The sequence below is a fragment of the Hyperolius riggenbachi genome, chromosome 5 (assembly GCF_040937935.1).
Source record: "Hyperolius riggenbachi isolate aHypRig1 chromosome 5, aHypRig1.pri, whole genome shotgun sequence".
NCBI classification, from domain to species: domain Eukaryota; kingdom Metazoa; phylum Chordata; class Amphibia; order Anura; family Hyperoliidae; genus Hyperolius; species Hyperolius riggenbachi.
This window is the reverse complement of record NC_090650.1, coordinates 277,114,066-277,128,375: the sequence shown is the minus strand read 5'-3', so window position 1 is coordinate 277,128,375 and position 14,310 is coordinate 277,114,066. Positions and strand designations below refer to the sequence as shown.

Genomic DNA, 14,310 nt, shown 5'->3' with positions numbered 1-14,310 from the left:
GTTGCCTGGCTGTCCTGCTGATCCTCTGTTTCTAATATTTTTAGCCATAGAGCCTGAATACCAGGGTCAGATTTACCATAAGGCCCTGTAGGCATAAGCCTACAGGCACCTGATGATGGAAAGGTGGCTTACTCCCCTCCGAGTGCCTCTCTCCCTCCTTCCCTATGTAGAGTCCTGATGAGAGTGTAAAGAGAGGTTACTCACCCTGCTCTCAGCATTCCACTGACCAGATCTCTCTTCAGTCGGGGGCACCACTAACTACCTAAAACTTGGGGGCACCACTAACTACCTAAAACTTGGGGGCACCTCTAGCTACTTAATGCTGAGGGTACCTTTAGCTACCTAATACTAAGGAAAACCAGTAGCTGCCTATGATGGGCAAAGAAAATATTGCAGAAGAAGCGACAACAGGGACAGCCAGCACACTTGCAGTGCAGTTTGGTGGGGATTGTAGGTTCATGGAGGACAAGGTCTAAGGTGTCAGAACATCTGTGCCTATAGTTTCCTGTGAGATAAATCCAGGCCTGCTGAGCACACACGAAAATCTTATGTTTCAGACAAAAATCTGGCCAGATAAACTGCATGTTTGTTTAGGGTGTGCAAATCAGACACTACTGATGCTAGTTCAGTTTAAAAGGAAACAAATACGGCAACCTCCATATACCTCTCACTTCACGTTTCTGTAACTGTCAAACTGAATTCAAGAAGTACGTAATTATGACACCAAATGATCTCACTTTATGGCTGTAATTCTCTATTGGTATAGGGTGGAAAATTAAGTTGCTTAAAAAAAGAAAGAAAGAATATATGGAGAAGCTGTAGGAGAGAGCAGAACAGCATGCCCTGCAATGCTGTATGGGATGAGGGGAGTTCACATGGGTAATTCAATGTACTATGCTAAACTTTCCCAGATGTTGGAAAATGCACAGCATCCAGCATTTGCTATGGAAAAAGTATTCTCCTCGCTGAATATAACACAGTCACTTAAGTCCAAGGCCTAAAGAAATACCACATTCAAATTTTAGAAATCATTTCCCGTCTTGTTTTGTACTTGCACACTTCTGACCACCTGCAACAAAACACTTACAATAACCCAGAGTTTAAATAAGGATAAGGATATATAATACAGTACAACAAGCACGAATAATGCTAGATCAGGTACAGTATGACAAAAGTTGCCACAGAAGTTCTGGGAAAGAAAACTACCCCATTATACATGACTGGTCAGGTTACTTGGGCTTGCATAGTATATATGTGTATATATATATATAAATACACACACATATAATAATATATATATATATATATATATATATATATATATATATATATATATATACACATACACACACACACACACACACACACAGTGGTGTAAAAAACTATTTGCCCCCTTCCTGATTTCTTATTCTTTTGCATGTTTGTCACACTTAAATGTTTCTGCTCTTTAAAGACCGTTAACTATTAGTCAAAGATAACCTAATTGAACACAAAATGCAGTTTTAAATGATGGTTTTTATTATTTAGTGAGAAAAAAACCCTCCAAATCTACATGGCCCTGTGTGAAAAAGTGATTGCCCCCCCCCCCCCCTTGTTAAAAAATAACTTAAAGGTGGTTTATTACACCTGAGTTCAATTTCTGTAGTCACCCCCAGGCCTGATTACTGCCACACCTGTTTCAATCAAGAAATCACTTAAATAGAAGCTATCTGACACAGAGAAGTAGACCAAAAGCACCTCAAAAGCTAGACATCATGCCAAGATCCAAAGAAATTCAGGAACAAATGAGAACAAAAGTACTGTAATCGAAATCTATCAGTCTGGTAAAGGTTATAAAGCCATTTCTAAAGCTTTGGGACTCCAGCGAACCACAGTGAGAGCCATTATCCACAAATGGCAAACACATGGAACAGTGATGAACCTTCCCAGGAGTGGCCGGCCGACCAAAATTACCCCAAGATCGCAGAGAAAACTCATCCGAGAGGCCACAAAAGACCCCAGGACAACATCTAAAGAACTGCAGGCCTCACTTGCCTCAATTAAGGTCAGTGTTCACGACTCCACCATAAGAAAGAGACTGGGCAAAAACGGCCTGCATGGAAGATATCCAAGGCGCAAACCACTTTTAAGCAAAAATAACATTAAGGCTCATCTCAATTTTGCTAAAAAAAACATCTCAATGATAGCCAAGACTTTTGGGAAAATACCTTGTGGACCGACGAGACAAAAGTTGAACTTTTTGGAAGGTGCGTGTCCCGTTACATCTGGCGTAGAAGTAACACAGCATTTCAGCAGAAGAACATCATACCAACAGTAAAATATGGTGGTGGTAGTGTGATGGTCTGGGGTTGGTTTGCTGCTTCAGGACCTGGAAGGCATGCTGTGATAGATGGAACCATGAATTCTACTGTCTGCCAAAAAATCCTGAAGGAGAATGTCCGGCCATCTGTTTGTCAACTCAAGCTGAAGCGATCTTGGGTGCTGCAGCAGGACAATGACCCAAAACACACCAGCAAATCCACCTCTGAATGGCTGAAGAAAAACAAAATGAAGACTTTGGAGAGGCCTAGTCAAAGTCCTGACCTGAATCCTATTGAGATGTTGTGGCATGACCTTAAAAAGGCGGTTCATGCTAGAAAACCCTCAAATAAAGCTGAATTACAACAATTCTGCAAAGATGAGTGGGCCAAAATTCCTCCAGAGCGCTGTAAAAGACTCGTTGCAAGTTATCGCAAATGCTTGATTGCAGTTATTGCTGCTAAGGGTGGCCCAACCAGTTATTAGGTTCAGGGGGCAATTTCTTTTTCACACAGGGCCATGTAGGTTTTGAGGTTTTTTTCTCACTAAATAATAAAAAACATCATTTAAAACTGCATTTTGTGTTCAATTATGTTATCTTTGACTAATAGTTAACGGTTTTTGATGAGCAGAAACATTTAAGTTTGACAAACATGCAAAAGAATAAGAAATCAGGAAGGGGGCAAATAGGTTTTCACACCACCGTGTGTATATATATATATATATATATATATATATATATATATATATATATATATATATATATATATATATATATATATATATATATATACATACATATATATATATATATATATATATATATACATACATATATATATATATACACTGCCCATTATTATTTATGCTACTGGCAAATTTTGACTTAAAGTTGCTTTTATTCAACCAGCAAGTAATTTTTTGAGGGGAAATGACATATGTGTCACACAAAAGATGATAATAGTATGTATAAGAGGTATTATTGAGGACCAAAAAAAACATTTCTAAGCTTTTATTTACATTTGAGCAAAAAGTGTCCAGTCCAAAATGTTCCATACCCTTCACAAACGGTCACAGTCTGTGGGAAAATCCAAAGTTCGATACCATTCCAAATAGTCCAAGCAGTTCTAAAGCATTCTAATTACCCTGATTAATTAGGAACAGCTGTTTAAATCAACTCAACAGGTGAAAAACAGCAGCTCTCTGCAGTTGGTTTGTGGACAGTCATGGCTAAGACAAAAGAGCTCAGTGAAGACCTGCGGCTGCGCTTTGTGGCGGCTCACAGGTCAGGATAGGGCTACAAGGCCATTTCTAAATGTTTTTAATTCCAGTGGCTACAGTGCAAAATATTATTAAAAAATACAAGATGTTGCGCACTGTGGAAAATCTCAGAGGATGTGGTTGAAACCAAAAGTGACACTTGTGCTGGCCAGGACGATAGTGAGAGAGGTGAAAAAGAATCCAAGGATCACCACCGAGGCCATCCTAGTGAATTTGGTCTCTGCTGGTGGCAATGTCTCAAGGCAGACAATCCAAACGGACACTACACACTGCTGGGTTCCACAGATGCAAACCAAGGAGGACGCTACTTCTCCAGATAAGGCACACAAAACCTCACTTGGCCTTTGCAAATGCTTATTTGGACAAAGAAGAAGACTTTTGATCTTCTGTGTTATGGTCAGATTAAACAAAAATTTAATTTTTTGGTCATAATCAGGTTTCCTTTATTTGGCCTAAAAAAGGAGAAGCCTTCAACCCAAAGAACACCATCCCCACTGTCAAACATAGTGGTGGGAACCTAATGCTTTGGGTTGTTTTTTCAGCCAATGGACCAGGGAACCTAATCACAGTAAACGGCATCATGAAAAAAGAGTAATACATGAGGATTTTCAACATCATCAGGCAGTCTGCAGAGAAACTTGGCCTAGGGTACCAATGGACATTTCAGTATGACAATGACCCAAAACACACAGCAAAAGTGGTGCAGAAATGGTAATCAGACAACAATATTAATGTTTTGGAGTGGCCCAGACAGAGTCCTAACTTGAATTCAATTAAGAATCTGTGGAGGGAACTAAAGATCAGGGTGATGGCAAGAAGATCCTCCAACCTAAAAGATTTGGAGCTCATTGCTAAAGATGAATGGGTATAAATACCTGTGGAGACATGTAAAAAGCTGGTCTGCAATTATAGGAAGTGTTTGATTGCTGTAATAGACAATAAAGGCTTTTCTATTGATTATTGAGAAGGGTATGAATAATTTTGGACTGGACACTTGCTGCTCAAATGTAATTAAAAGCTGAGATTTTTTGTTTTACACAATAATGCCTCTTGTACATTGTCTTATTATCTTTTGGGAGACACCCGTGTCATTTCCCGTCCAAAAATGACTTGCTGGTTGAACAAAAGTAATTTTAAGTCAAAATTTGCTAGGGGTATGAGATATATATATACGACTGAAACCGTTTATTAATCTCAAAATGTGTGCTAGCTTTTTGTTTCAGTAGCTCTGCCTGACTTTTAGACAGCCCAAAGGATGTCAGTAAAATAATCTTCTAAGTTGGGGATGGCTAACGCTGGTTCTTGACAAAATGGGCTTTAGTGGCCCGATATGCCGATTAATTACAGCAATGCATACAAACCCAGGAGCGCGAATATATACCCCTGGCTTTTTATCTGAAAATATAATCTTGGAAAAAGGGACTCGCCAGGGATGCCCGTTGTCTCCACTACTGTTCAACCTAGCACTAGAACCGCTGGCAAGGATACTAGAAATGGAAAATAAGGGGGTGGATGTTGGTGGTGGCTGGGTATCACAGGCCATGTTCGCGGATGATGTCTTATTGTTTATGAGTGACCCCAAGACCCAACTCCCCCAAGTGTTGAGTATAATTAATGAGGTGGGGAGCTGTAGTGGCTTCAGAATCAACATCTCAAAATGTCAATTAATGTTCCTATCCTCAATGGCTCCAGCAATAGGTAGAGGCCAACTTCCGGTAGAACATTGTAATCAGGTTACTTATTTAGGCAGAAAATTCCACAGAGACATCGGCCAACTTTATGCTCTAAATTACCAACCCCTCATCTCGGACATAAAGAGACAGTTACAAAGCTGGGAATCCCTACCAATTAATCTAATGGGGAGGGCGGCTCTTATAAAATCAGTAAGTTTTGGAAGACTACTCTACCCACTACAAACACTACCCTTACTACTAAAGCACTCGGATATAAAACAATTAAACAGAGCTTTTTCGGATTTTCTCTGGAGACAAGGCAAGGTCAGGATAGCATTATCAAAGCTTCATCTCCCAAAAGACTGGGGAGGCTTAGCGATACCAAATATACGTTGGTATAACTTAGCATGCCTCACGCGTAATATAAGGGACTGGATAAATGGTACTAGCTACTATTCTAACTTTGCTTTAGAATCTGCTTTCGTAGAACCCTGGGAATTGTCTGGATTACTCCATACTTCATTAAAAGACTTCCCTGCTAAAACAAAATCGAGTAGAATAATTAAAGACACAGTGGTGGCATGGAAGGAACTACGTAAGTTATTTTCCGTTCCCAACCGTGTGTCCAAATATATGCCTCTATGGGGTTTACCGGGGTTCCAGGCTAGCATTGCCCACGGGGGTCTCCTTGAGTGGCAGAAAAAAGGAATAAAAAGACTCGGAGATCTCATTGATTTGAGAGAAGGCAAACTTATGTCATTTTTAGGAGTTCGAACAAAATATGATATTCCTAAAAATCACTTCCTATTTTATGGTCAACTACAGTCCTATGTCCGGGATGAGGGGGGTAAATCTCCATCCACATACTTTCTGAATGACTTCGACAAATTTATATCTCCACATACAAATAAACTGTCCCTCTCGACGCTACAAACAAGTTTACAACAAATTCGTATTACGAACAAAGCCTTCCACAATTTGTCTCGCTGGTCGAGGGATATTCCAGGGGAGGACATAGAAAAAAAAATTATTGAAGGGTACCGCACATCTTATAAACTAATATCAGGAGAGAACTGGAGGGAATCGCAACTAAAACTTATACATAGGGCCAAATATGCATTCAATATAAAGTATAAAAACCCTCCAGCGCACTACTCTCCAAAATGCCCAAAGTGCGCTTCCCCAGAGGCGGACTTATTTCATTGTCTCTGGACTTGTCCAGTAATATCAGCTTTCTGGAACAAAGTAACAAATTATATTGACACAATTAGCAAAACCAAGCCAGAATTGAATCCGTTACTGATGCTATTTCATTATACTCCACCAAGAAATCCCTCCTCGGAATGTCCCTCGACAGCTGGTGTTAATATCCCTAACTTGGCTCACTTAACGTTTATGGCCGCCTGAAAGGTGATTTTTAATAAGTGGATCTATTCTAGCAAGCCCACGGTGTGGGATGTCAAAGAGGAACTCATACATTTGCTGAGAATGGACAGGTTGGAGGCTTTGACACATAAAGATAAAAAAACGAAAAAATTCTTTAAAACCTGGAGACAGTTTATTATAAAGACCTTCTCCAAGAGAGAAATAACGGAGATGGTATCACCTTTCAAGGACACAAAGTGGTATTTAACAGAGCAATTATCTGGCACACTAGGAAAATTAGAGGTGAATAAGTAAATAAAAAAGAAAGGAAGGGAACCAGAGATGACGAGGGCAGGGGAGGGGGGAGATGCTGAGGAAGGGAAGGGGATAAAAGATTTTGTTCAATGGTGTACTTCTTGTCGACCCAATGTGTTGTATTATTGGAAACTTGCTTAAGCTTACAACTATAGCATGACCATTATTTTTTTGAGATAAGGAAGTTATTGTGTTTTATCTGTTTTCTATATAACACCTTGTAATATTGTACTTATATTTGAAAGCACTGTTGAGCAAAGAAAAACTCAAATAAATTTTGTTTGAAAAAAAAAAAAAATCTTCTAAGACATACAACTTAAGACACCAAGCTCATATAAATGCCACAGTGGACCATCCGTGTAATAACGTTAAAGTATAATTCTTAATAAAATAAGTAGATGGCTGAACCAATATTTTTTTCTCAACAGCACATGCTCAACAGCAATCAGCTCCTCACTCCATCATGCAAAGCTCTAAATAAGTTGTCACCTTCTTACATTTCCTAATTAATTGCCAGATACCATGCCACACAGAGCCCTTTCTCCTCCCAGGAAACCCTCTTCTGCTAGCTTGGTCACCTCCTCTCACTCTTCCTCTGACTAGGCTATTCACCTTTCTCTCCTTTAGCTACATGTGTCTAATTTTGCTGTGTGCTTCAGGTCATTGTCATGTTGGGTGGTGAACCACTGCTCTCAGTGATGTATGAAATGTGCATATCCTTGAACACTAGCATCATAACCAAGCAGAGTCCGTAAGGCCGGTTTCATGCTGTCAACTGGTGTTATGGGAGCGCTTCCTGTGGCTGAAATTTGAATTGCACGGAAGTGTATTGAAAAAATGTGCTTGCGTCATGCACCTCTCAATACGAAAGCCAAAAATGTAAAAAAAAACTGTGTCGCTGATAATGAGGATCTTCTAGCTATCTAGAATAATATTCCTACTACTTTTATCAATGCAGATTTGCTAGAAATCAACTACAAGACACTCTTTCGCTGGTACTTAGTACCATCTAGATTGGCCAAATTCAAAAGGTTTGATTCTCCTAATTGCTTTAGGGAGTGCCCCTCCCTAGGCACTCAAGGTCACATTTGGTGGACCTGTAGGATAGTTAGGAGATTATGGATGAGGAGATGCACCTGGATATCATCTCTACTTCATGTCCACATACCTGAACACCCCGCGTTGTGGCAAAACAGGGTAACGCAATGTGCCAGTGTGAAAGGGGCCTAACTGTCAGCTTAATGTCCATTTTGAATACCAGATTCACTAAATGTAAAACTTTGCAGTACATAAACAATCATCTGATAATACCTTGGCAAACAAGTCGTGCAAAATCTCACCCCTTTTCACTTATTACAGCATAAAAAAATAAACAGAAAATCTGCATGGTTTCATCAAACTATGACAGATAAAATTAACTTTAAACAGGCAGCTCCTACATAAAGAAAAGCAGCCGGCTAGATAATTCTACCATTTACACACACAGAGTTTTAAACCTGAAGCTAAAAGAAGGTAGATGGGCCTGAAACAATTCAGGCTTCCACTCAATTTGAAATCTGCAGACCTGTCAATTAGGATGCACCACACAAACAATTTGTTGAATTTACAGCGGTGTAGTTATTGTGCTTAAGTATCAGAATACACCTCCGCATTTACTCATACATATTATATTGGTCTCCTCATTCACTGGGAGCGGTAACACCCTGATTATGTGTTTTTATTCTCTTTTTTTGTCTATCCCTACACCAATTAGCTGCATTCAACTTAGGCAGCACGCCTGAAAACAGCAGCAAATATAATAAGAATGCACAGTGTAGGGACACAAATAAAGGAAAGTGCTCATTCATTTATTCAGCCTGATTCTTGAACAAAACCAGAGGATTTGTGACATCTTCGCCTATCACGAAGCAAACTTAGCATGAGAGCAACTGAATGCCAGCTCCCACTGCGGCTCTATATAAAATGACACTAATTAGGCAGCACGGCATCAGACGTTACTATGTAACTTAATTACAAGGCTCTTCAAAGTTTCCTATGCTTCTCCTTGGCTCCTCCAAGCATTACAATGGGTGCCTGCTGCAGCCTCTATACGCTGCCAAATCATAAACAAAACATCTATTAGTGCTTTGTATCAAGACCCTTTTTCCCCGTAGCAGTAATTACTACCGTGTCCTAGCAGGGACGAGTCGCTCTGAGGCCTTAATGCTGACAAGCTGTTCTGTTCAATCCTCCTCCTATCCAGGTGTCAAGCCCCCTTGATTTTCATTTTTGCCGTTATTTCACTCATTCTACTATGCAGAAATCAATGTATAAATCTAAGTAATGAAAACAGTCAGAGCTCTTGGAAAATGTCATCTTCTACACAGAAAGTAGTATGCATATCATTTCTACTACAGGCGTTCTGTCAATCAGGGGTTCACCGCCCTGGCGACACATGAAAATTGTGGACATGATTAAAGCTGCTGTGCTGTAGGGATAGGGTGTGCAAGGCATTGTATAGCAGTTTGCCTGGAATAACATTGCGGCATTGAAGAGGTTAAAGGTGGAGGAAAGAAAAAAATGCTTACTGTCATATAGGCAACAACTGCTTCAGCATTACAATTTACTGATTTGTCCCTTTAATCTTGTTCTGCAGAATGACACCACATGGTGCTATATGATAAATTATTCATGAGCAGGTGAAATAAAGGGGAGAAGAGTACAGCATGATAAGAGGTGCCTGTGTTCTGTATATACCAGTTCTGCAAAGCAATTAATGGGAAATCTCAAGTGTGATTATACACTGTATACCACAATTATTTTATGTTCAGAACGGTGGGTTTGATGGAGGCAAAAAATAACATCCTTAAAATAAACACTTATACACATGGCAAAGGCGTGACATTTACAGGAAAGTGTCACTGCATATCTTCAGATATGGATGCATGCTGTCAAGTGTACGGCTTCAGTCCAGGCTATGAATACTTTGATGGGCAAACGGGGGAAAAAAACTACAACAGAGTGTGGCTTCAAGCTGCTTACGCTCACCTGTTTATCTGTGTACTTATTTGTGTGCCGCACTAATAACCATTCCCAAAGACGGCTACCCCACAGGAAAACCCTGTGTACATAGAAGTGCATGTATCCATCCAAATACAATCATTACTAACCTACTCTAGTTGAGGCGTCCACTTGTTTCCCTTTCCCCCTCATTTAAAATCTACACTTCTATCATTGTAAAAACATCAATTCAAAAGGAATATGAAATAAAATAAGGACTAGACACAGAAAAGTGCAGAACTATAGCAGTCTTAGAAAGGCAAAATAATATTGTACTGTATGGGACTATACCTTTTATACATCCCAGAGGCCTGTTACACAATATCTATTACGGGTCATATTAAACCCAAGTGTCTTCTACAACAGTGTCTCTTAACATTATTATAACATATGCTCATTCTTTAATGAATGTATTAATTAAGTACCCCACACTGTAGATATCATCTTAAGAATCATCTTAAGTATCCCTGACACATACAGATTTGTTAGGTGTACTCCATACGTATATATAAATGCTTTTCAGAAAATCCTTGATGCTCTTGATTAACTATAAATACTTAAATATACATTTATTTATATATGATTTATTATTGATTTAATCTCAAAACTTTATGTAATAGATGGAGTATGTTTAATTTAAAGTACCCCCTGATCCCAACTCAAGTACCTCAGGGGTACGCATACCATGTCTTGAAAACCTAGGTACTACACAACCTGAGAGCAAAGGGATACACTTACATCCCATATTATGATGATGTCGGTGGTATAATTACTGGAGGAAGTTAATCCCAAACCCATCCAAAAGACTAAAATTAATCTTCCTTAACCTCTAAAGCATCAATATCACTTACCAGAGCTACGTCCTTGGGACTGGGCAATGATAAGTGGGTTATTGGGTAGCACAAAGGATGTTATACTTTTTATAATCAGGTTAACATAATATAGCACTGATCTCTTCTGCAAAGTATCACAGAGTACACTGGCATACACTAACTGTCCCTCAGAGAAACTCAATTTATTTTTTTAATTTCTACCATGGTCATAATTTGATCAAGTCTCCTATTATAGTGATAGGAAATGAGTGCCTGCAAGAATCCTACACAGTAAGCAAACACTCATGGTCAAGTTTCAAACCCAGGACTGAAAATGGAGAGTGCTATCCTCTACACCAGTGTTTCTCAACATTTTATTGGTATGTGCCCCTTTTAAAACCCTGTACTCACCAAGTACCCCCTAGCACATTAAACAAGCAAGTACCCCTTGACAAATACTGTATATATTTAATCGTAGTACACAATAATTTGTTCTAAACCATTTCCAAGCATTTACGATTGCTTTTAATTAACTAAAATACTAATTTGATGTAGTTTAAATAATATTTATCATTTTCTAAATCTCAAAATTTGTTATTCTTGGTTAAGTATATCAAGCTTGAGTACCCCTTGGAATCACCAGAATTAACCCCCTGGGGTCCGCGTACCACATGTTGTAAGGGCGTCTGGCGTGTGTGACACATCGCACATGGTGCTAGCCGGATCCGCCCTCCGCAGCTCTCCGCTTTACCCTCCGCCGCTCTTTGGGGTCCGCTGATTGCCTTGGCCACCACCGGGTCCGCTGCAGACACTGACCAGAGGATGAATAGACTGTACTTTGCAGCAGGTGGACTTTCCTGGACTGCACTGTCTCTCTCATGGCCGTGAGCTCCGGCAGTGGATTGAGGGACCTGAAATATCAAGTTTGTCTTGTGGATGCCACCGCCCGGAGTGGGTAGAGTATATGGCCTCCTGTACTGTTTACATCTTTGCACGAACAGCCTATGTGCATGCTGCCAACTGCTGCTACACTGACTTTGCATGCCACGCAACACCTTGTTACTGGACCGCTTTTCCCGTTGTTTTTACTGCTGCAGCTTGCCTTTTTGCTTCAATCCAGCTGGACATTTAACTTTGCTATATTTATTTGGCAATAATACTTGTGGGATCCCTGACCACACAAGGTGGTCTCAGTAAGGAGTGGTTGGATGTGTAGTTGTGAGTTGTGGTTGGTGCTGGGTGTCTGGCTGCACTTTATATGTGTGTTTTTTAATGAAGTTTTGATAAATTAATTAATAAAGTTTTTTTGTACTTTCAATACAATAGGATTTTTGTTATACTTATTGCACATACCTCCCAACCCTCTATTTTCCTTGGCTTTTACATTACTACCACATGTTGAGAACCTAGGCTCTCACCAGTTTGAATGTGTGTCATGTAAAGCTGACATTTCCATTCTAGGTAGCCTTATTTTTAATCAACATAGTTTCCTGGCTTCATGATCACATCTGCAATGTTTAACACTACCTGAATAAATGAATGTTTCTTGTATTTCTCAGGTACTGATGGAGATGTGAGGTGGGCCTCTGGTAGAGGCAATGATGTAATGAGATATAATAACCAAAGGCTACAAATGCTATTAAATTTGACAGGAATTATCACTTCTATCAATTGTCCCTATTGCGGTAACTGAAATGTGACAAGTTAAACAAAAGAAATTCTTATTTCCATTTATATTGCTCTGAATAGCCTACAGATAGTTTTCTACCCTAGGGATAGCTGTATCTTAAGCACTAATAGTTGCCAATCATCTTATTTACTTTAATGAACTAACAGATACACTTAGCATTTTTTCTTCTAACACTCTAGGCTTACACGTGTGTAATACTGCTGTACCCTTAATGATATCTGAGGCGTACCTTGCTGATTATCTTCTAATGTCCCCAGCTTTGAAAACTGCTCTGGTAAATGAAAGTTGTGGCCTGTGTTACTGGCTCTCCGTTGTTAGATGTCTCAAGTAATTCACATAGACAATTTCAGAGTTGTTTTTCTCTGTCTTTTCAAGTGACAGCGGAATCAGTAAATTACAGCCACTACCGCTGCACCTGGAAACTTTCTTTAAGGGATAATGAGGTAAGAAAACTCCATTACTCTTATGAATTGTAATAGTCTTTTCCTCAGGTCTCTCTTGTACTTTCTTTTGTGAATCCTATTATGAGGTGAAATCTTCACAATATTCCATCATCCATAAAACTCTTTAAATCACAGAGATACAATATGTTCTTTGTAGTATTATAGAAACTCCTTCACTCCCACCAGCTCCATGAGACAACTTAGAGGCAGCCATTTCACCTGTCCCATTGTGCATTATGCAATGGCATATGTTGAAAGGACAGTGGTCACTCCACAGTAGATATAAAGGAATGGGGCTAGCTGAGGTTTCATTTTTTTCTCAAATGCAATCAGTTTGGTCTTAGAAGGCTACTGGTAAGCCACTTTTGGACAGCAATTCATCCCCATCAATTTTCTAGCATCACTTAGGTTTTACAATTAACATGGTAAAAATAGGGGGGGGGGGGCACACACACCTTTATAACTTCAGGTCTAAACATTTGGTAAGCTGACGATCAGTGGGAGGAGGGGAGGGGGTTATGGTGGTATTAATGGAAGAAGATGATCTGGTCATGGTGCTTCTTATTTGTTTTACTAATGTGAACAGTTAGGAAAATAAGTTGCAGGACTTGTATCAGGATGTGTGCAATAGTGCAACTTGAGAAACACAAGAAACATTCACTTGTATCAGGATGTGTGCAATAGTGCAACCCTTTTATTATACAAAACATAAATATTGTCAAGTGTATCAGATCTGAATTTATAATGACTATACCGATCATGGAATAAGGTTGTCCTGATTGTGCATCCATCTAATCCTCAGGGCTTGTTCATATAAACAAAATGCCAGCATTAGGAAGCATTTTAGATAATTTTCAAGCATTGGGACGGTTCAAAGGAATAAATGGCAGCTTTAAAAAAAATGCTCCAAAATGCATAAGGGTTAAAGGAGTCACCAGGGAGAATTGTATAAAATAAGTGCTACTTAGCTTTGCCTGCAGCCGTTCCCACAGGTCCGTTCCGGTGCTCAGCGATGACGTCAGAGCGACCTCCAGGTCGTTCTGTACTGCGCCTGCGTGAGCGGCACTGTCAATCACCGCCACGTGGGCCGGAGTGGACTGCGCAAGCGCAGTAGTTCTATACTCACTCCTTCCCCTTCCCCAGGGCTAGTGTGCTTATTCCCTGGGGATGGAGATTTCTGTTTATATATGTTGTACGTACTGGTTAATTTTAGAGTATGAGTAAAGACACAAATTAGTCAGTCATGTTATCTGTCCTTCTTATAAAGTGTGGATTTTATTGGAGACATTGACTTGCTGTGGATTTGTTTACACATCTACCTTGCATTGCTGAGTGGAGGCTTTCATCCTGCACCTCTATGGAATTGTGGGGGTTTGAGCAATGTCATTCTTTCT

At 39.7% G+C, this 14,310-nt stretch overlaps 1 protein-coding gene and 1 long non-coding RNA gene across 4 annotated transcripts in view; one reads left to right on the top strand and one right to left on the bottom strand.

Moving 5' to 3' along the window:
• CDKAL1 (CDK5 regulatory subunit associated protein 1 like 1) overlaps positions 1–14,310 on the bottom strand; it is a 1,042,481-nt gene that overhangs the window by 191,085 nt on the left and 837,086 nt on the right. The gene's annotated exons all lie outside the window — the stretch shown is intronic.
• The window catches only part of LOC137518744 (uncharacterized), a 44,212-nt gene that overhangs the window by 27,063 nt on the left and 2,839 nt on the right, over positions 1–14,310 (top strand). The window contains exon 2 of the long non-coding RNA XR_011020885.1: positions 12,849–12,916. This is a non-coding gene — a long non-coding RNA (uncharacterized lncRNA). The remainder of the gene's footprint in view (positions 1–12,848; positions 12,917–14,310) is intronic.